Source organism: Callithrix jacchus, chromosome 3 (assembly GCF_049354715.1).
Source record: "Callithrix jacchus isolate 240 chromosome 3, calJac240_pri, whole genome shotgun sequence".
NCBI classification, from domain to species: domain Eukaryota; kingdom Metazoa; phylum Chordata; class Mammalia; order Primates; family Cebidae; genus Callithrix; species Callithrix jacchus.
The window spans coordinates 132,936,930-132,961,280 of NC_133504.1; the positions used below are offsets into that span (position 1 = coordinate 132,936,930).

At 34.6% G+C, this 24,351-nt stretch overlaps 1 protein-coding gene across 4 annotated transcripts in view; it reads left to right on the forward strand.

Moving 5' to 3' along the window:
- Nucleotides 1-24,351, forward strand: part of TECRL (trans-2,3-enoyl-CoA reductase like) — a 119,267-nt gene that overhangs the window by 11,314 nt on the left and 83,602 nt on the right. The gene's annotated exons all lie outside the window — the stretch shown is intronic.

Here is a 24,351-nt window from a genome sequence, read left to right on the forward strand (position 1 = left end):
TTTGTTAGTTTTTAATATAACAGTTCAAACAAAAAAGATGAAGACATATGGCTTTATTTCTGCATTCTCTCTCATGTTCCATTAGTCTATGTGTCTGTTTTTTGTAAGCTGTTTCGGTGACTGTAGCCTTATATTACAGTTTTAACTCAGATAGTATAATGATCTTCAACACGGTCAACAAAAGCAATAGGGAAAGACTTTTCTATTCAATAAATAGTGCTGGAATAATTGGCTAACCTTATGCAGAAGACTGAAATTGAATACCTTCCTGTCATCATATGCAAATATCAACTCACAATGGAGTAAGGATTCAAATATGAAACCTAAAACTATAAAAGCCCTGGAAGAAAAAACTAGGAAATACAATCATGAAAATAAGAACTGGCAAAGATTTTATGATGAAGACTCCCAAAGCAATTGCAGCAGAAGGAACTATTGACAACTGGGACCTAGGTAATTAAGAGGTTCTTTACAGCAAAAGAAACTATCAACAGAGTAAATAGACAACCTTCAGAAAGGGAGAAAGTGTTTGCAAACTATGCATCTGACAATGGTATAATATACAGGATCTATAAATAATTTAAACAATGGAACATGCAAAAAATAAACAGCCCCATTAATAAATGGACAAAGAACATGAAAAGATATGTGTGACCAACAAGAATATGTAAAAAGATATTCAACATTACTAACAGTTAGGAAAATGCAAATCAAAACCACAGTAAGATATAATCACATGTCAGTCAGAATGGTTATTATTTGTAGGGAGCCAGCCCCCAAACATCAGCCACAGGTACCTCCAGTTTGGTGGTGACGAAGGAATGAGAAAAAGACCGATTAAGAATGCATATAGTGGGACCAGGGGCCAGAGCACAAACTGGAGGCTGCAGAGTCCCTGAGCTCTGATCTTCTATAGTATGTATTGATTATAATTACTTTGATCTATAGGGTAGGTGGTGTAGTGATGATGGGGAGAGGGTGATGTGGAGGTGGGGTGAATCAGTGATCCAGAACTGGTGTGTCATTTTAAAGATGGATAACAGTGGAGGTTTGGCAGTTTCACAAAACAATAACGTGGTTATCTTTAGCTTATTATCTCTGTACAGCTGGTGGAACACGGGCCTTGCAATAAGCCTACAAGTCTGGTTAAGTCTTATTGCTACAAAAGAGTTTTACATCCTTGAGCACAATGTTTATGGTAACAGAGCCAGGTTACCCTGCACTGGAACATGAGACATGGAGAAGCTTGCCTCCCCAGAGGCCTCCTGCAGTTGGCTGTGGTTTGTTGTTCCTGGTTTATATGTTACTCACAGCCAGTTTGTGTAGGCACTATGTAAGTCCTTTCTCCTCTGCTGCTTCCACCAGCATATCCTCCTCTGTTTTCATTAAAAACTGCCATTGCTATTATTGTTTGCTCATGGTGTCGGGTCTCTCTCTGAAGTCAGCTCCAACATCTACAGACTAAGAACAAACAGCATAAACAGACACAAACCAACACAAAGTTTGCGATGGCTGATACACTGAGAGTTTTTAATCCATCTTAGTGGGTTAATGTTGAAGAGGCTGTCCCCAACTCCAGCAAGAACATCTGTGCCAGGCAATAAAGCAAGATGAACCTGAGATGCCTCAAAAATTTGTTTCTTGAACTTAGCTATAGCCAAAGTCAAATTATCCTCATTTCCCTGTAGGTGACGCCTAATCATTTCCCAGTGGTATTCAGTAGCATTGCAAGGATGAGGAGTAATACAATAATAAGAAGTATTCTGATCACACTGTAATTGAATTTTATATTTTAAACTAATTACTTTGTCCCCAAGCCATAGGACTGCTTGCTTAAGATCATTAATCTGGTTAGCTATTTTTTTATGTATTTTTTGTTTGAGAATTCCACAGCAAAGTGGAGTTTTCCTGCCAATTGTTGACAAATTCAGCAGTTTGTACGGAGAAGTGCAAAGCCACTCTGGCCTCAGCTGCTGTGGCCATGACTGTAATCAGACCCATAATAACTAAAATTAAAGTTGCAATAAATATTTGGGTGCATTTTAAAAGCTTTTGTAAAATTTCAGTAAGAATATGCACTGAGGGAGATGCTTTCCAAGGATGAGACAGGTTTATAGGTAGTCATATTCCCCACTCAAGTTCTGACTAATGTGTAGAACTATGAAAGTTAAACATAGAAGCATTAACACAGGAAACAGCTTATAATTTTGGCGTGTCACTTTGGAGTTAATGAAATCTATTGTGATTTATTTCTCGTTCTCAATAAATATACATGCTTGCAAAAAATAAAAATAAAAATAAAATCCGGCCGGGCACGGTGGCTCAAGCCTGTAATCCCAGCACTTTGGGAGACCGAGGCAGGTGGATCACGAGGTCAAGAGATCGAGACCATCCTGGTAAACATGGTGAAACCCCGTCTCTATTAAAAATACAAAAAATTAGCTGGGCACGGTGGCGCGTGCCTGTAATCCCAGCTACTCAGGAGGCTGAGGCAGGAGAATTGCCTGAACCCAGGAGGCGGAGGTTGCAGTGAGCCAAGGTAGCGACATTGCGCTCCAGCCTGGGTAACAAGAGCGAAACTCCGTCTCTAAAAAAATAAAAAATAAAAAATAAAATAAAATAAAATAAAATCCATCTGTAACTTTCGCACCACCAAAAGATAAGGGGGTTTGACACAACTTTGAAATCAAAGAGTTTGATTACAAATTTTAATGAATAATAATGATTAGAACAGGGCCTTTATTGGTTTTAGGGTCATAAATAATATCCGAAGCTCTTTCTGTTTAATTTCTAATTTTGGCCAAATTATTTTTGGTTGTGGTTTTACCTTGCCTCCAATTTTCCAAACAATAAAGCTGTTTGTTTCAGTGAGTATGACTTGAAATTGTTATTACTTTTTGTGTACCATTTAAGCAACTATGTGCTATCATAAGAGGGTTGATTGGTGCTATTAATGCTAAATATCCCCTTACGGAACCAATTAATAGCAATTTAATGGGGCTTATTGTACAGCACTTCAGCCTCTGCCAAAACATGAACTCTCCAATTTAATATTTTTAACTTAGAGAACCACTTTTTCTTTTGTGTGCTTTTAGGTTTTGAGGGGCTAAACATAGTTGTTTCATTCTTTGAATTATTATAAAATATACTAAGACCAGAAATCATATGTCAATAAAGAAAAGAAAGAAATATATCCCAGTATGTGAAATTTATTTATTTATTTATTTACTTTTGCCCCAAATCTAGGAGTACTTACTGCAATAGTGATAACCGCCACTCATGATAAGGCTTTAAATATTTGGATGGTGCCCACACTAATTGTTGATTTGGACCTGGAGAAACACAAGCAAATCCTCTCCCCCATGTTATTCCATTGTCTTTTCCCCAACTCTTGTTCATGGGTTTTGCCGCCAGATTAATTGCCCTAAGTTCTCTTCTTTGAATTGTTTATTCAGGTGTTGTTCCTCAGCTGTTATTTGTTGTACCCTTGGCAGGCTTAAAAAATTTTAAGTTAATAATGTTAAGTTAAATTGTATTTGTGGGGTTCTATATTCACTGTACCCCCTTTTTTTATTTTTTGCAAACTTCTGTTTAAAAAAAAAGATTTCTTTTTTGTTTTGTTTTACAGTAGCCTGTTTCTGAGAGCTTTATGGGATACTTGTAATATAAGTAATGTTTTAGTGTTTAAAAAATGCTGGTAAGGGATGACTAACATATTTTGGAACATTATTATTTTTTAATGGAAGAGGGAATTTCTGTAACAGCAAAACACTGTATTAGATGTTGTTTGACACAAGCTAATTATTTACCAGTTTGACAAGTTGCCCAAACAAAATGAGGAATAGTATTTACATAAGTGTGTACATATGTTTGAGGGTTGAGGGTAGAAGGAGAGTTAAAAAAAAAACAACTACCTATTGGCTACTATGTTTATTACCTGGGTTATTTCATAGCTAAACTAAAATAACCAAATTTCTGTGCCATGCAGTTTACCCCCACAACAAACCTGCACACGTACCTTCTCAATCTACAATAAAAGTTAGATAGAAAAAAAGGTAAAGATTAGTGTATTTATGTTTCAGGGAAATAGTCTCTGTTTGTCCTTTTTATGGTTTTGTTTGATGTTTGTTTTAGAAGTCAAGTCCAGATTACATGTTCTTGATACATTTTGGTAGGTAGCCTGATAATGAACCTGTCAAATCATTGCCTAACTTGGTTCTATGATCTTAGTGTGTACATAAATATAACACATTGTCATTGTTTTAACTATTCCTTTTCACTAAGGTTTTGTGCTCAATATTAACTAGTGAAAGCTTTCTTTCCTCATAAAATTAGCATTTAATAAGTGAGCAGTAATTTATGACAATGTTAAGTAACTTTTATAACTTAGGTTAATGGTCCATGTATGTGACTAAGTATTTAAATATAATTTGGTGAAAATACTTAATTTACAGGGTCTAAAAAAACTTCTGTTTCGTCAGGTGTGGTGGTTCATGCCTTTCAGCATTTTGGGAGGCCAAGGCATGTGGATCACCTGAGGCCAGGAGTTTGACACCAGCCTGGCCAGTATAGACCAGCCTGGCACACCAGCCATCTCTACTTAAAATACAAATATTGTCCAGGTGGAGTGGTGGGTGCTTGTAATACCATCTGTTCAGTAGACTGAGGTAGGAGAATCCCTTGAACCCAGGAGACAGAGGTTGCAGTGAGCCCAGATCATGCCACTACACACCAGTCTGGACAAAAAGTCCTATTATAGCATCACCTCATTCCTAGCACCAAGTTAGGTACTAAGCAGAATGGCATAGTGACTAGTACATAACCTGGTGCTAGGAAGGAGGTGGTGCTGTAAGACACATTTAAATTATGTAGAGAGGGCTTAATTGTTCATTGCTGAGCAGTGAGGAAAACACCAGAAACTGGAAAGATGAAATTCCAGGTCATGTTGTGGTAAAATATTATGTAAAGTTATATGTATGGTAACTTATAAAGTATGGCATAGACCTGATCAAGTTGCTGATCTAGAAAAAGAGGGCAGAAAAAAGTTGCTAATACCATCTGTATATTGTTATTTGATTCTTTTGGCAATGCATTTCAGGAGATAAGTGCTGCTATAAAAGCACGTGGAGCCGACAGACAATGAATATAAAAGCAAAGTTTAAGTCTTCATGTGAAAATATCTATGAGCCTCAATTACGGTTACTTTATGAGCCTTACAATCATTGATTTCTCCTCAATGCTTGGATATACAAAGGGGGCTGTAGAAAAGCAGATAATGCCTATTAGCTCATATGTTGCTAGGTTAAATAGGTACATTTTATATCATTCAGAGTCTGAAGTTTGAGCTCTATGTCATGATTAGAAGAGGTTTTGCACTTTTTCGAGGATATGGGGTGTGTATTTTGAAAATGTAAAGGAGATTGGACTAAATTTTTGATGATCAGAAGTGTAGACTATAATAAATATTACTATTTTTATTATGGTTTTTAACTGGTTCTCTCACAGGAACATGGTAGAATTAAATTCACCTACCTCCCTGAAGTCAGTGTTTGATGCTGATGAAATATGTGTGAAAGGCACACTTCCAGACCAAGGCTGGAAGAACCTAACCCAATATGATTCCCTTTTCTTTTGCTGCTGTCTTAGAAACAGACAATGTTGCAGAATAATACTTCTGCTTTGTCAGTATAGATTCTAGAGTGAGGAGAATGCAGTGTCGATATAGCAGTCAATATGTGAAGTACATGCAGTAAGTGTAGAAAGTAGCATGGGCTATTTTAAACCACTGAGCTTTGCAACACAACCTAAACTATTCTATCAGGTGCATTCAATTAAATTTGAATTAAAGACAGCTTTTGCGATTTTGTCAGTTTCTCATTAAAGATCCTTCAATCATTAGAACCCATAACAAAGAGAAAGAGTTTGAGAACAGTTTTCTATATCATTATAACATATTTCTTAAATTATTGCCTGTAAACCAATGCCATATCTTTTATTTTAAAATGGAAGGCATATTTATAAAGTATTTTATTGTTAACATAAGACCATTCAATAAATTGACTATATCCCTTGATCTATCCAGTCTATGTTAGTCTCTTCAATGAATGTTTAGGGAGTACCTACTATGTACTAGGATACTGAACATAAAGGCAGCAGAAATGAGCCTATTTTAAATATATGAAGTTGTGTCAAAAGAACGATGAGATTTCTTAGATAATTTAGTTGAATTGCCACCGTTGATATAAAGATTCTGGCTAAAAACTGTTTGAGTGTTGATGTTATTAATGGAGTAGACACAGCTTTTTGCCTGACACATATAGCACTCAGTTCTGGCCATTTAAATTTGAAGTTACTCTGAGACAACCATGCAAACTGGTTAAACATCCAATTGCATGTGTGATTTGCAGCTATAAAAACAAGCTGGTGCTGGCAGTATACATTTGAGAGTATAAAAATACATGGCATTCAAAGTCATAGGAATAAACAAGATCAACTTCCTGGATAAACCATAAGCTATTTTTACATAGGCTCACCAAAACAATGCAATTAATGTCTTGAACCTTCATGGTTCATTTAATCATCAAACTAGTTTTAGAATTTCAGACATATGAAATAATAAAACTTTCATTTTTCTCTGTAATGTCAGATACTCTGAATTTGTCTGTATGCTGAGGACAAATTCTTCCAAGAGCATGCAATTTACACAGTTAAAATTAAAATGTAATGCAATCATTTTTAGTGGCTGGCAATATGTAGTAGCATTTATGGGGACTGTGAGCCAATGATGCAGAAATAATTGTAGCCTCTATCTCTGTGGTTTGATGTCAAACAATTCATTAGTGATATGAACTTTCTAAAATTGATTTTCCTCCCTAATTATTTTTGCTTGAAACTCATTTCATATTTGCCACATTTTAAAAATTGTAACATAAATCTTGAAGTAGGACAAATAAATATATAACCATTACTTCAAAATCTGAACTGACCTCTAAAATTTTGAAATCAATTTTAAATCTGTTATCTCTGAGGGATATAGCATATGAGGTTTCTTTACTTCAATAGATTTAATCTAGTTATCTTTAAAAAAATCCACCACTTTGACAATATGCAATTAATAAGAATACCCCTCCATTTAAAATAAGCAGTGACTCCAAATAATCAATAATGTACAATAACAAAAGTATAATGCTCACTCATATGACATGCCCAATGTGGATGAACTGCAGCTTTCTCAAAGACCTATTTATTCTGGAGCAGATTAAGTTAAACAGCTTTTGCCTTTGCTATTGTCAGTTTCCAAGTAGAGTGAACAGAAATGTAGTGAACTTATAATGGCTCTTAAAACTTTTTCTTTGATGCTAAACTTGTAACTTCCTCTTACATTTCACAGGCCAATCAAGTTACATGACAATGCTTCAGTTTGACATGTTGAAGATACAAAATATTCCCCTGAGAGACATACCCAGAGAGGGAACACAGCAATTTGAACATTTATAATCTTGTGAGATTAAACAAGGCTCTTTTCACCAAAAATATTTACTTCAAAATTTATGTGCTAAAGTTTATTCACTTTAATTATCTAAGGAGCCTCAATTTCTCATGCAAGTTTTATTAATGTGTTTCTTCAGTTGGAATAGTTGTACCTACCTGGCTTCTACGTCAGATAAGTGAGACCTGTAAAAGTTAAATACAAGGACAAATCTAAAAACTAAGACCCAGCAGCCTTGAGAACATATTCATCAGGGAAGAAGTCAGTAGCTCCCAGATATATGAAAATTTATAATGCTTTGTAAGCAAAAGGCTTAATATGGAAATATACCTTCTGTTTATATTCCATTGGTCAAAGCAAACCTAAAAGCTAAATGCAATGTCCACCTGGATCCCTTTGTAATAAAGAGGAGGAATAGAACAAATATCTGCTAAAATAGACTAATTTGCCACTAGTTTTCAGTTTCCAAGAACAATTTAAATTATCTTTCATTTTTAAATAGGCATATATTTATTTAAAAAGTCAAATCAATAATTAATAACTTATCAAAACAGTAGTACTAGCACCAGATGGATTAATTAGTAAACTCTACCAAATATTTAAGAAAAAAATTACACCCATTCTCTACAACTTTTTTTTTTACAATACTTCCTTACTCACTCTATAATTCCAAATTTACCCTAAAACCAAAAACAGACAGAAGGATTTTAAGAAAAGTAAGCCACAGTCTAATATTCCTCATAAATATAAATGCAAAGATTCTCAACTAAATATTAGCATATGGATTTAACACTATATAAAAAGAAGTATTATCTGCAACCAAGTGGAAATTATCCTACTTGTGCCAGGCTAGCCCAACTCTTAAAAAGTAATTAATGTGGTTCATCACATCACCAGGATAAAGTAAAGCAAATTTTATCAATAGATACAGAAAAACCATTTGATAATATCCAACACTCATCCAGAATAAAAGTCTCTGTAAAGTAAAAATAGAAGGGGAACTTCCGCAACTTAATAAATAATATCTCCAAAAGATGTACAGGTCACATCATTTTTACTGGTGAAAAATTCAGAACTATGCCAGTAAGATCAGAAAGAAGGAAAGGAGGTTTACTCTCACCACTTTTGTGTAGCATCTTAGTGGAAGTCCTAGCTAATGTGAAAAAAATGAAATATAGAATTTACAGATATGCAAGGAAAAACTAAATGTCTTTGCAGATGGTATGTTTGTCTACGTAAAATATCTGAAGTAATTGACCTGAAAAAACCCAAGCAAACAAACAGTAAAACAAAACGAAAAAACCCCTGGAATTATGATACATTTAAAGCCAGGTTTCAGGATACAAGGTTAATATATGAAAGTCAATCACATTTCTATATCTTATAGTCTAGTAATGAATAAGAGCAATTCAGAATTGTATATAAAATAATCATGCATAATTATTATTTATGTATATTCAGTTATATTTACTTATTTATTTGTATTTATATAATTTACATTAGCAATTTAAAATTAAAATAAGTATAAATCTAACAAAACATTTGCACAATCAGTATGAGAAAAACCAAAATACTCTTAGTATCAAAGAAACTAAAAAAATAAAATATAGAGAGATACTTTAGGGTTGTGAATAGAAAGACTCAGTATTTTCAAGATGTAAATTCTTTCCAAATAGATCTACACATGTAATGCAATCCGCACTAAAATTCCAGCAAGTTATTTTGTGCCATATTAACAAACTTTTTCTCAAGTGTGTATGTAGAGGCAAAAGATCCAGCATAGCCAAAACAATATTGACAAATAAGAACCAGGTTGAAGAACTCAAATTACCTCACTTCAAAGATTACTCTAGAACTACAGCAAGCAAGACAATGCAGTATTAGTGAAAGAATAGACAAATATATCAATGATACAGAGTAGAAATCCCACAAATAAAAGAATCTAAATACAATCAATTGATCGTTGACAAAGGAACAAAGCAACATAATGTAGAAAACAGTCTTTTCATCAAATAGTGCTAGAGCAACTGGACATTCACATGCAAAAGAAAAAAATGAATTTAGACATACCTTACACATTTCACATTAATTAACTCGAATCTCAGACCTATATGTAAAAGACAAAACTACAAAACTCTTATGGTATCACAACAAAATCTTCATAACCTTGGATTTGGCAAAAACTTTTCAGAGACAAAGCCAAAGGCAAAATACATGAAAAAAATTAATAAGATCGAATTTATTAAAATTAAAATTGCTACTCTGTAAAAATCAGAGACAAATCAGTGCCTAGAAAATAGACAAGAAACAAATGGGAAAAAATATTTTAAAAAGATCTGATAATCTTGAAATTTATCCTACCCGATAAATTTCAGAGCAGTTTTAGGTTCTCAGCAATACTGAAGAGAAGAACATTTAAAAGCAAGTAATGTGGTTCGTCATATCACCAGGATAAAGTAAAGAAAATCACAAAATTTTATAAATGATTACAGAAAAAATAAAAACCAAACAACCCATTTAAAAGGTGGCCAAAAAAAAGACACTTCACTAAGAAAAGATATACAGATCCCAAATGAATATGCAAAAATGCTCTACACTATATGTCATCAAGAAAACGATAATGAAAAGGATAATGAGATATTATCTGAATCTTCTAAGATAACCAAAATCAAGAACACTGATATGATATGCTGGGAAGACGTGGAACAGCAGGAACTCTTATTCCTGTTGGAATGCAAAATGGTAAAGCCATTTGGAAGGCAATTTGATGGTTTCTCATGAAACTAAATATATTCTTACCATACAATACACGAGTCATGCTTTTTGATATCTACTCAAATGAGTTGAAAACTTATGTCCACACATAAACCTGCATACAGATGTTTATGGCAGGTGCATCCACTATTTCCAATACTTGCAAACAACCAGGATGTCTTTCAGTAGGTCAATGCGTAAACAATGTTACACTGAGACAGTGGAATGTTATTCAGCACTAAAGAGAAATAAGCTATTAACCAATGAAAAGACATTGAAGGAATTTTAATTTGCATTACTGTAAGTGAATAAAGTCAATCTGAAAAGGCTTCATACTATGAGTTCAACTATATGACATTCTGGAAAGACAAAACAATGATGACAGCTAAAAGATTAGTGTTGCCAGTGGCGAGGTGTGAAGCACAGAGGATTTTTCGTGTAGTGAAAACACTGTGAATAATACAATAAGGATAGATATATGTCCTTATAGATTTGTCCAAACTTATAGAATGTACAATACCATGAGTGAACCCCATTGTAAACTGTGAACTTTGGGAATTATGATGTGTCATTATAGGATCATCAGTTGTACAAATGTACCATACTGGTGAGATATATTGATAATGGAGGACGCCATGCATGTGTGAAGCAAAGAGCACATTGAAAATCTGTTTCTTCTCTTCAGTATTGCTGAGAACCTAAAACTGCTCTGAAATCAAGCCTATTATGAAATAACACAAAACAAAACAAATGAATTTTAATATCTGCGCCTGAGTAACAGGCTTACATTTTGTTTGAAGTAATTCTTAATTAAATATAGACCTTGAAAAACAGCCTAAATATTAATACCTGTCATAAATGTACAGCTTAAAAGATGATAAAGGATAAACCCCCTATTTAGCAAAAGCAATATTATACATGAAAAACTACATATTCAAAAATCACTTCCCATACTTTGTCTTCTACTCTTATACATGTATCTACATACAGTTGACTCATGAACATTGGTTTGAAATGCATGGATTTGCTTATGAATGGATTTTCTTCCACCTCTACCACCCCTAAGACAACAACCAAACCCTCCTCTTCTTCCTCCTCTTCAGCCTACTTAGCATGAAAATCATAAGGATAAAGACCTTTATACCTATCCATTTCCACTTAATAAATAGTAAATATATTTTCTTTTATGATTTTCTTAATAACATTGTCTTTTCTCTAGCTTACTTTATTTTCAGAATATTTTATATAATACATATTATACAACATGCATTATAATAGTTAATATTAATATAATTATATAGATGTAATATGTGTTAATTGACTGTGATTAATAAGGCAGAAAGCTATTAGTAATCAAGTTTTTGGGGAATCAAAAGTTATATGTGGGCTTCAGAATGGCTGACTAGAGGCACCTGGCATTTATGGGACTGAATTATAAAGTAAATAGATGATCACAGTTTGCATAGAACATCTAGGAGAGAACACTGGAATTCAGCAGGAAAGTGGCATTAAAGCTCTGAATCATGAAAGGTGAAGAAAATAAAGCAAGAAGCTCAGCCAAGTGTGGGAAAAAGGTAAACAAGAGAGTCCCAACTGTCCACATTTTCACAATGGACTCCTCTAACCTTAGCCCTGAGATAGCCCCTCAGCCCTCATGGGCCCCAATACTAATATAAGGAGCTGCCTGGAGTCCACACGATGGCATTATTCTAGAGAGGGAATTCACATTGGGTTCCACACATGTCTCGAGACTCAAATAGCTGGCACATGGCTCCATTTTGAGAGCTCAGTCTCCAATAAATTATATCCTGCCTTGGGGCCCAACCATGCCTACATCTCCCCATTCCTAGAGCCCCACTGTCATTCCACATATCCACCTAGAAAACTATGACAACAGGACACCAGGTGGACATAGCAGCTCGGATGGTTCTTCAGCACCCAGCCTATACAGTTTCCTGTATCCCAGGAAATAAGAAGGGAGGTTGCTTTCAGAATAGAGTGTTAAAGTGCACACTCCCACAAGCCTGAGAGCTGCCTGTTTGAAAGCCAATGCAACATTGCAACACTGACCTCCCTAGCAGCAGGCTGCTGCAAACCTGCCTGCTCTAGGGTGCCTGGGGACTGGCCAAATTGGGCACTATCCTGGGGCCTGAAGACAGGCCTGCCTCACACATCAACAAAAGTCCACAACTGGGTCAACATGTTGTTCAGGAGCTTAAGGATCAATCCACCTGGCCTGCCACAGCTAGTAAGCACCTGACCACCAGCGTCAGGAACCTCTATGAGGATTGTTCAGGCCCTGGAGGTTTAATCCACCCCTCTGTTTGTCCCTGATGCCCACATACACCACCAGAAAAACCTGAAAGCAGATCCACTGCACCCACAGCCATTAACTATGTGCATCATCCATGGACCTGGGAACTGGTCTTCACTGCCCACTACTAACGCTGCTGGATGTGAGCATACCATTAGGAGGCCTGATCCACCACCATAGGCTATGCTTGCAGATAATATTGAGTAGACCTGAGGACAGGTCCACTTCTCCTAGCACCACCATTTTTTCCAGTGTCCGCACACATTATCCAGGAGCCTGAAGCCACAAGCACTCATGAATGACTTCCAGGAACCTGGGACTGGCCTGTTCTTACTGCCAGGGCCCCATACATTGTCCAGGGGTATGGAGGTAAACCAGCCACAACCTGTGTCCATGCACACCATCAGGGGGCCTGAGGACAGGTCCATACAAACTAGCACTGCTTCTAACAATGCTAGCTTGCATCATTTGAGGGTGTAAGGATTGACCCCTCCACCACTACCACTAATACCTTTAAATGCCTTTTGGGGAACTGAGAATGGGACCTTAGCCTACTTGTGACTGCACACATTGTCTGCGGCTCCAAGGATTCAGCTGTTCCACCTGTCACTACCAATGCCTGCACATGTCTCTTCAAAGCCTGAGGTTGGGCCCTCTTAGCCTGCTGCCACCACAGTTAGCAGCACTCATCTGCACGTGCTAACTTGGGGCCTCAGGACTGGCCTATTCATCCAGTTGCTATAACTGCTGACACTGTGCTTGCTGCCAGAAGTCTTAAGGGTTAGCCCACAAACACCACTGGCATCAACACCACAGAGCTAGACACCTGAGTACCCACCCACCTACCCAGATAAACACTGTCATTCTAAGCACATGAGAAGCCACCAAGGGGCTTAAGAATCATCCCACCTGGAACACTAATGCCTGTGTACACCATCTGAGCGCCCCATGCTTGGCACACACAGCCTGCTGCTGACACCACTTGTGTCTAAGGATTACTTACCCAATGTTCTCATTTACAGTAAAGCATTACCACAGGCTTCCCCTAAAACTGTAGCCTAAGCCTCTGAGTATGACACAGACAATACTGATGCTGATTACAGCTGAATAATCATACAGAGACTACAATACTGTACCCAAAAAGAATCAAAGCCAAAGTGCCCTGCCGAACCAAGGCTACAGGGACATCTACAGGAAAAATTTTTTTCATGAAATACAATCCATAAAATTAGAAGAAGCAACTATTACATCATATCTGCAAATATTAGCATTTTGAGGTGAGAAAGATGAAAAAATGAGAAATCATGACAAGAAACATAATAATTCTCTGGCAACAAAGAATCGTTTTCCAAATTATTTTAAATAGTTTTATTAAAATTCCTAAAATAAATTCAAATCATTTTTATTGAAATCCCTAAAAATAAATTCAAAATAATATTAAAGAAGCTTGATGAGATATCAAAGAGCACAAACAATACAAATAAATCAGAAAAAACATTTGTAAGCAAAATGAGAAGTTTAATACAATGATACATATAATAAAAAAGAATTAAACCATACTTTAGAAACTGAAGAACTCAATTAATTAAATAAAAATACAACTGAGAGCTTCCACAATAGACTAGATTAAGCAGAAGAAGGAATTTCTAAACTCGAAGACAGGTCTTTTGAAACAACCCAGTCAGACAAAAAGAAAATAATAATAAAAAAAAAGAATGAAGAGAGCCTGTATGACATATGTGACTTCATAAAGCAACCAAATATTCAAATTTCGAGTGTTCCAGTAGGAAAAGAGACAGACAAAAGCACAGAAACCCTACTTAATGGAATAATAGCTGAAAATTTCCTGTCTTGCAAGGAATAGGTACCCAGATACAGGAGCTTAAAGATGTCCAAATATACTTAACCAAAAAGATATTATTTAAGATAAGATGTAATCACACCGTCAAAAATCAAAGACAAGGAGAGAATACTAACAAGCAGCAAGAGAAAGGCATCAAGTCACATGTAAAGGAATCTTCATCAAACAAACAGGTAAGTTCTTAACAGAAAACATTGAGCACAGGAAAGAATGGGATAACATATTAAAAGTACAGACAATAAAGAATATCATATGTAGCAAAGCCATCCTCCAAAAATCAAGGACAAATAAGGTATTTTCCAGATAATCAAAAACTGAAAGAAATCATTACCACTAGACTGGCCTTACAGGAAACGCTTGAGACTCCTGCATGTGAAAGCAAAAGGATGATATCTACCACCATGAAAACACAAAAATTTATAAAACACATGGACAGAGGAGATAAAATTGTTAAAAAGGGAGGGACTCAAATGTTACCACTACAGAAAACCATCAAATTGCAATGATAATAAGAAAAAAGAAAGGATCAAATAATATAGAAAACAATAAAATAACAGTTATAAAAATGACAGGAATAAGGTCTAGCCTATAAATAACTTACAACATAGAAATATTAAATTTTTTATTTATATGGTAAAGATTGGCTGATTACATTAAAAACTTGACCAACTATGTGTTGCCTACAAGAAACTCACTTCATCTGTAAAAATGTGCATAGACTAAAAATGAAGAGATGAAAAGGATATTCCATACAAGGAGAAACCAAAAGAAAGCAGGATTAGCTAAGTTTTAAGTTTTTAATTAAAAACTAAAAAAAAAGAAACTTAAAAATCAAGAAGGTCATTATATAATAATAAAAAGGTCAATTCAGCAAGACGATATAACAATTCTAATATATATGCAACCAACAAAAAAACACACACTATATAGTGCATGGTATATATGTTTATGTGTGTGTGTGTGTGTGTGTGTGTGTGTGTGTGTATCCATAACTATACAGATATATATACAAACAGAAATTTCCTCTGGACAAACACAACCTACAAATATTAGGTCAGAAAGAAATAGAAAATTTGAGCAGACCAATAGCAAGTAACGAAACTGAATCAGTAATAAAATATCTCCCAACAAAGAAAAGCCCATCACTGTGTGGCTATACTGGTGCATTTTATCAAACTTGTAAAGAACTAATGACAATTGTTCTCAGACCATTTCAATAATTTTAAAAGAAAGGAATTCTTTGTAACATGCTATGGGTCCAGCTTTATCCTGAAACCAAAACCATACGATCACACACACACACACACAGACACACACACACACACACACACACACAATACTACAGGCCAATATTCCTAATGAACAAAGACACAAAAATCTTCAGAAAAGTACTAGTGAATCAAACCTCACAACACGGCAGTAAGATAATACATCTTGATCAAATAGGATTTATTCCAGGAATAAATGTGTACTTTGATATATGCAAGTCAATAAATATATCATATCCACAGAATGAAGGACAAAATTCATAGGATTATCTTAATAGATAAAGCATTTAATACAATGCACCATCTCTTATGATTAAAACAAACTCAACAAGTTAGGTATGGAATGAACATAACTCAAAATAAAGAGCATAAATGACAAATCTTCAGCTAGCATTATTCTGAATGGGGAGAAAATGAAAGCCTTTTACCTAAGAACTGGAACAAGAGGATACCCACTCTTATTCAACATAGTACAGGAAATCCTATTTGGAGCAACCAGGCAAACGAAAGGAAAAAAAAAAAAGCATCTAAATAGGAAAAGTGGAAGTTAAGTTGTCCTTTGTAGATGGCATAATCTTATATATGTAATAAAATAGAAACACCACCAAAATATTTTCTAGCTGATAAATGAATTCAGTAAAATTTTAGAATACAAAATCAACATAAGAAAATCAGTAGAATTTTTATATGTCAATGAGAAACTAGCTGAAAACTAAATCAAGAATTTTATCTCATTTACAATAGGTACCAAAAAATAAAAACTTTGAATAAATGTAACCAGGAAGGGGAACTTTGCAAGAAGTGCAAAACCCTGATGAAAAAAATAGAAGAGGACACAAACAAATGGAAAGACATCCAACACTAAGAGATTAGAAGAACTAATATTGTTAAAATACCACCCCACCCAAAGCAATCTAAAAATTCGGTACAATCCCTATGCAATTACCAATGACATTCTTTACAAAATAGAAAAACTACCTTAATATTGAAATTTATATGAAACCACAAAATAACCTGTATAGACAAAGGAATATTGAGTAAAAAGAACAAAAGCTGGAGGTATCACACTTCCTGACTTAAAATACACTGCAAAGCTATAGTAGACTAAACAGCATTGTATTGGTTTAAGAATAGACCTATGAAACACAGAAACCAGATGTAAATCCTTGTATTTATAGTCAACTGATTGTCTTCAAATATGCCAAGAATATACATTGAGGAAAAGACAACTTCTTTAGTAAATGGTGCTAAAAATACGGAATATCTATATGCAGAAGAATGTAGTTAGATCCCTATTTTTATCAAACAGAAAAACTCACTTGAAAATGGATTGAAAACTTAAATGCTAAGACCCCAAACCATAGACTACTAAAAAAAAGAAAGAAATAGGGAAAATACTATAGGACACTAGGCAAAAATTCACAACTAAGACCTCAAAAGTATAGGTAGCAAAAACAAAAATACACAAATGGGAACATGTTAAAATTTTAAAAATCTGTACAACAAAGGAAAGTAACACAGTTACAAGGCCAAAGTATGGGAGGAAATATTTGCACAGTATTCATCTGACGAGGGACTAATATTCAGAATAGATAAGGAACTAAAAAACCTCAATTCTCAGAAGCATAAAAAGAAGTAAACAAAGAGTTCATGGAAAATTGGACAAATAATCTGAATAGACATATCTCTAAAGAAGACATACAAATGGCCAGCAGATATATAACAGAGTGGTCAACATTACTAACATCAGGGAAATAAAAATCAATGCTACAATGAGATATTATCTTACCCCGATTTGAATGACTACTTTGAAGAAGACAAAAAAATAAAAAAATAACAAATGCTGGTGAGGTTGCAGATCAAAGGAAATTCACACTATTAGTGGAAATGTAAATTAGTATAGCCATTATGGAAAACCATAGAGAGTGTCTCAGAAAACAAAAATATGTTTGTTTGTTTGTGTTTTTGTAAATTCCAGACTCCCAGATTCCCAAGCTGGGTGTTTATCCAATGGAAAGCAAATCCATATATCAAAGGGATACCTGCACCCTCATGTTTATAGCAGCACTATTTACGGTAACAAGCTATAGAGTCAACTATTATTTGCAGCCACATGGATAGAACTAGAGGTCATTATATAAAGTGAAAAATGCCAGGCCTTGAAAGACAAATATTGCATGTTCTCATTCATGTGTGGGGATTTAAAAAGAAGTTTAACTCTTTAAAAAGTTGATCTCATTAAGGTACAGAGTATAATATTTACCAGAAGCTGTGAATGGCAGTGAAGTAATAAAGAGAGGATAGTTAAAGGGTAGACACATACAGTTAGATTAAGGAGTAAGTTCTTTTTTTTTTTTTTTTTTGAGACGGAGTTTCGCTCTTGTTACCCAGGCTGGACTGCAATGGCGCGAGCTCGGCTCACCGCAACCTCCGCCTCCTGGGTTCAAGCAATTCTCCTGCCTCAGACTCCTGAGTAGCTGGGATTACCACCTACTGGGTGGGATTACGCACCACCATGCCCAGCTAATTTTTTGGATTTTTAGTAGAGACTTGGTTTCACCATGTTGACCAGGATGGTCTCGATCTCTTGACCTCGTGATCCACCTGCCTCGGCCTCCCAAAGTGCTGGGATTACAGGCTTGAGCCACCGCGCCCGACCCAGGAGTAAGTTCTACTGTTTAATACCATAGTTGGGTGACAATAATTAACAATTAACATATACTGTATATTTCAAAATAGCTAGAAGAATTTGAAATGCTTCCAACACATGTAAATGTTAAGTGTTTAAGGTGATAAATGTTCTACTGTTTTGATCATTTCACATTTTATGCACATATCAAAATGGCACATGTACCTCTAAATATGTATAATTATTAGATATCAATAAAATTGTTTAAAATATGACCACATGGAGGGTTAGCACCTCTGCATTGTTCAAGGGTTGTTTGTGTGTGAATGTTTGTATGCATAAATAAAATGCCAGTGATATTTTAGGCTGTATTTCTAAAAGAAATTTACACATAATTTTCTAGAAGTAAAAGTTTTAATGAAAAAAGAGCATTATTCAGATAAATTTTTTTGATGATTACTTTGAGAAAATCATTTTATATGTTAATTTGATATTATTTTACAATAGAAAAGGCATAATTGATATTAACCAAATCGTTATTGCAATATAAAAATTAACATTTTGTGTGATACAAAAACAGGATATGTATGTATGCATACGTACATATATACATATAGTTTTATTTAACAAAAAAGTAACATTAAATGATTTTTTTAGTTTATAAATAAATATAATGGATACAGTATAAAACATTTCAATTTCTTAGATAAATAAAATTCAGTTGAATTTAAATATTTAAACCTTGTTAAAACTCATATTTCTTCAGATTCGCTGTGATGTTAATTTTATTCAAAGTGAAAATTCTCTTCTGCAAAATTCTGAACGCATTTCGAATTTATAAAAAATATTTCAATAGATTGCTTACTTGTCTGAGCATCTGAAGATTAGTTATTAGTAAAATAACATTTACTTACTGAGAAAATCCTTGTCAATTCTGAATAAAATACTCAACTATATATTCTATTTGCTAATCTACTACCTTCTTCATCATTTTTTGGTGTTGTTTGACATGGTCTTGCTCTCTCACCCAGGCTTTAGAGTAACTGGGATTACAGGCACACCCCACCATGCCCGCTAATTTTCTTTGTTTTTTGAGAGATGGGATTTCTGCCATGTTGCCCATGCTGGTCTTGAAGCCCTGGGCTCAAGTAATCCTTCTGTCTTGGTTTCCCAAAGTGTTTATTCTACAAGCGTGAGCCATCAGGTCTGGCCTAAAAGTTTCTAATGGAAATTCTCAGGTTTTTTTTTTTAATCATTTTTCTGAATTAATCAAGCTTAAAATTTGATTCCTTAGGCAATTATTTTTCTTGTGTCTTGAAAACATCTCTGTTTAGGTAGGAACCTGCATTGGGCATTTTGTATTTCTCTGTGTATCTGATTCTGCATTTCACACTTCTATATCTAATTATTCATATTAGTTTATCTATTACTCTGGTTATATTTCTGCACCTTTACTTTTAGACAAGTTCTTTTTTTTATTAAGTTTACAGACAAATTTAGGTTTTTACGCTACAAAAATCCCATCAAATGAATGTGAAATGGTTACTGTTTAATTTCCATTGCTCTAATGAGGGTGAGCAGTATTTTGAGCCATCTGTATATTTTAAGTATTTATAGTGAAAGTAGCTGAAATATGGTTTTACAAACAGAGATTTATTTGAAAAATCGTAGAAAATATATATAGGAAAAATGCAAACAAATTCCAGATTAAATGCTTGATTGAAAAAGCTTTTTCATCTTCATCAACGTAAATGCAGGATAAAGTTATAACTCAAATTTTAACTATAATCGGTTAAAATATAGAAGTTTTTTTTTGTTTGTTTGTTTGTTTTTTATTGCATTTTAGGTTTTGGGGTACATGTGCAGAGCATGCAATACAGTTGCATAGGTACACACAGGGCAGTGTGTTTTGTTTGCTTTCTCCCCTTCACCCACATTTGGTATTTCTCCCCTGGCAATCTCTCCCCACCTCCCCCTCCCACTGGCCCTCCCCTTTTCCCCCTATAGACCCCAGTGTTTAGTACTCCCCTTTCTGTGTCCATGTGTTCTCATTTTTCATCACCCGCCTATGAGTGAGAATATGCGGTGTTTCATTTTCTGTTCTTGTGTCAGTTTGCTGAGAGTGATGTTCTCCAGATTCATCCATGTCCCTATAAACGACACGAACTCATCATTTCTGATTGCTGCATAATATTCCATGGTGTATATGTGCCACATTTTCCCAATCCAGTCTATCATCGATGGACATTTGGGTTGATTCCAGGTCTTTGTTATTGTAAACAGTGCTGCAATGAACATTCGTGTGCATGTGTCCTTATAGTAGAACGATTTATAGTCCTTTGGATATATACCCAGTAATGGGATTGCTGGGTCAAATGGGATTTCTATTTCTAAGGCCTTGAGGAATCACCACACTGTCTTCCACAATGGTTGGACTAATTTACACTCCCACCAACAGTGTAAAAGTGTTCCTTTTTCTCCACATCCTCTCCAGCATCTGTTGTCTCCAGATTTTTTAATGATCGCCATTCTAACTGGCGTGAGATGGTATCTCAATGTGGTTTTGATTTGCATCTCTCTGATGACCAGTGACAATGAGCATTTTTTCATATGATTGTTGGCCTCATATATGTCTTCTTTCGTAAAGTGTCTGTTCATATCCTTTGACCACTTTTGAATGGGCTTGTTTGTTTTTTTTTTCCTGTAAATCTGTTTGAGTTCTTTGTAAATTCTGGATATCAGCCCTTTGTCAGATGAGTAAACTGCAAAAATTTTTTCCCATTCTGTTGGTTGCCGATTCACACTAGAGACTGTTTCTTTTGCTGTGCAGAAGCTGTGGAGTTTCATTAGGTCCCATTTGTCTATTTTGGCTTTTGTTGCCAATGCTTTTGGTGTTTTGTTCATGAAGTCCTTGCCTACTCCTATGAACTGCCATTCACAATTGCTACAAAAAGAATAAAATACCTTGGAATACAACTCACAAGGAACTTAAGGGAGCTCTTCAGGGAAAACTACAAACCACTGCTCAATGAAATCAGAGAGGACACAAACAGATGGAGAAACATTCCATGTTCATGGTTAGGAAGAATTAATATTGTGAAAATGGCTATACTGCCCAAAGTAATTTACAGAATCAACACTATCCCCATCAAGCTACCATTGACTTTCTTCACAGAACTGGAAAAAACCACCTTGAACTTCATATGGAACCAAAAGAGAGCCTGCATAGCCAAGTCAATTCTAAGCAAAAAGAACACAGCTGGGGGCATCACACTACCGGATTTCAAACTATAATATAAGGCTACAGTAATCAAAACAGCATGGTACTGGTACCAAAACAGAGATATAGATCAATGGAACAGAACAGAGGCATCAGAGGCAACACAACATAGCTACAACCATACAATCTTTGATAAACCTGACAAAAACAAGCAATGGGGAAAGGACTCCCTGTTCAACAAATGGTGTTGGGAAAACTGGCTAGCCATGTGTAGAAAGCAGAAAATGGACCCCTTCCTGACACCTTACACCAAAATTAACTCCAGATGGATTAAAGACTTAAACATAAGACCCGGCACCATAAAAACCCTAGAAGGAAATCTAGGCAAAACCATCCAGGACATAGGAGTAGGCAAGGACTTCATGTTTTTTTTTCTTGAGAGGGAGTCATGCTCTGTCACCAGGCTCAGCTCACTGCAACCTCCACTTCCAGGGTTCAAGCAATTCTGCCTCAGCCTCCCGAGCAGCTCGGACTACAGGCATGTGCCACCACATCCAGCTTATTTTTGTATTTTTGGTAGAGATGGGATTTCATCATGTTGGCCAGGATAGTCTAGATTTCTTGACCTCGTGATCAGCCTGCCTTGGCCTCCTAAAGTGCTAGAATTACAGGTGTGAGCCACTAAGCCCAGCCAGAAGTAAATCATTTGCCTTGTCTACTCACTATTTTAAGATTCATTTTCTTTTATGAGAAAGAAACATCAATAAAGAGAATATTAAGGTTTCAAATGTAGGGTTTCAAGTAACTGCCATCTGTATAATTATGGAAATTGAATAAATTACAGTGATGATAGTTTATCCTTTTTGAGATGTTATAAAACTAACTAAAAAGTAGAAGTTAGGATAAATAAACTCCCTGATGAAGCCACTGAGGCATCAATTTAGTCATCAAAAGCTCTTATATGCTCAATCATCATATTTTCCTCTCTTTGTGCTTTCAGTACAACTAAAGGACTGAAAACAGCATATCAAACAGTCTTGTGGCTAACTGAATACATGTATGAATCATTTAGTAGTTAATTTCTTTCTGATTTGTTTTGTCTAAAATTACTACAGAAAAGGCAAGTTCTCAAGGATTTCTTCAAAATAAGCACTTTTCTAACGTGAAAGTCCAATGAAATTCTTTAAAAAATGTTAAGAACTTATAATACATCCCTATTCCACATGATGATTTCTTCCAGAAAAACATATTCTGAGTCTCGAAAATAAGCAAATTCAAAGAAAAATGAATATATCAAATTAGAAAATTGTCTATTACATCATTATGGTTTGGGGAAAGGCATACAACGTTTGCATATCAGATTAAGAAACTTTGATCTTACTCTGTTTTCACGTGTTTGCATTCACAGCTTTATGTCTGACTTCTAAAAAAGTTAATTAAAATTTATTTTATGCTATGTGATAAACTACATGATTAAAAAGAAAAGTAACCCTAGATCATTATCCTCTGCTCCATATAGATTGAACAAACAATGCATAATACAAGAAAATGTGCCCTTATAAAATGCTAGATGGACACATATCAAACACAAATGGAGGGATTACTGATCATGAAAATTATTTTTTATTTAAAATTGCAAGGCTCTTGATATTAATGGACAAATATTTATTACTCTAGCGAATATCATGGGGGCTTTAGTCCACTCTGTCAGAGAAAGAAATATATAAAAATGCTGAATGAATAAGGAACATTGAGGTAAAACAATGGATATTGTTAAAACAGCATTTTAAAATAAAATTTAAATATCGAAGGTCAATAACCAAAATTAAAATACATGCACGAGCATATAAATATATATTGCTCTTTCTATAAACTGTTTTTAAATTTTTCTAACATCTTTCAGAGAAGAGCAATGCCATGAGACATTTGAAAATCGTATACACACAGAATGTTTCAGGATCATGTTTTATTAGTAGCATAACAAAAATTGGAATTCCTATTACTTTCTAAGGTTAAATTTCATAACTGTCTTATTTAGTAAATCATATACATACAGAAAATCAGAAAAAAATTCTGAATGGTATATTGAAAGCTTGGTAGTAATCCTTTTAAGTACAGAGTGGAATGCGTTAAAATAAATATATTTGTTGTTACACTTTCAGTGCATAATAAAACACTAAATATAACAATTTTAAGAACTACATGTTTTTGTATGGACCATTATGGACAAACAGTTTATGCATTTTTTATTTAACACTTTCAAAATAGCTACAAGGGGATTTTAGTCAGCATAAATAAATCATGTAGACATATGATTATAATAAATTTCCCTAATACCGTATGCTTATTCAGGGAAAGAAAATATATTTTCTTGAATTATCATGAAAATGTCTTTTGAGACAAATTCAGAAAGTCGAAAAAATATTGTGATGGCTTGAGATGTTTGGATGTCATTATTGTCCTCAATAATTTTTTAATTTAGATAAATAAAACTTACTTTACTCATTTTTCTAATGTATGGAGTTAGTTTTAGTAATTTAGGACCACATATTTTTTGAAATTACTACATATTTAAGGAATCCAAAAATATATATCTCACATGCATTTTAATGGACTTTTAATACTCTTATTTGGGGATTTAAATAATGTCAGTAGGGGGTATAAGGTGATATCAAATAATATTCTGATGTAAACATTTCTCTCATTTGTCCATATAAATTAACTTCACATCCTCAGTACTATTGCTTTTACTTTCCTGTACATTAAGTCATATTTTTAATTGATAGTTTTATGAGATGTGGAAAAATATATTGAAT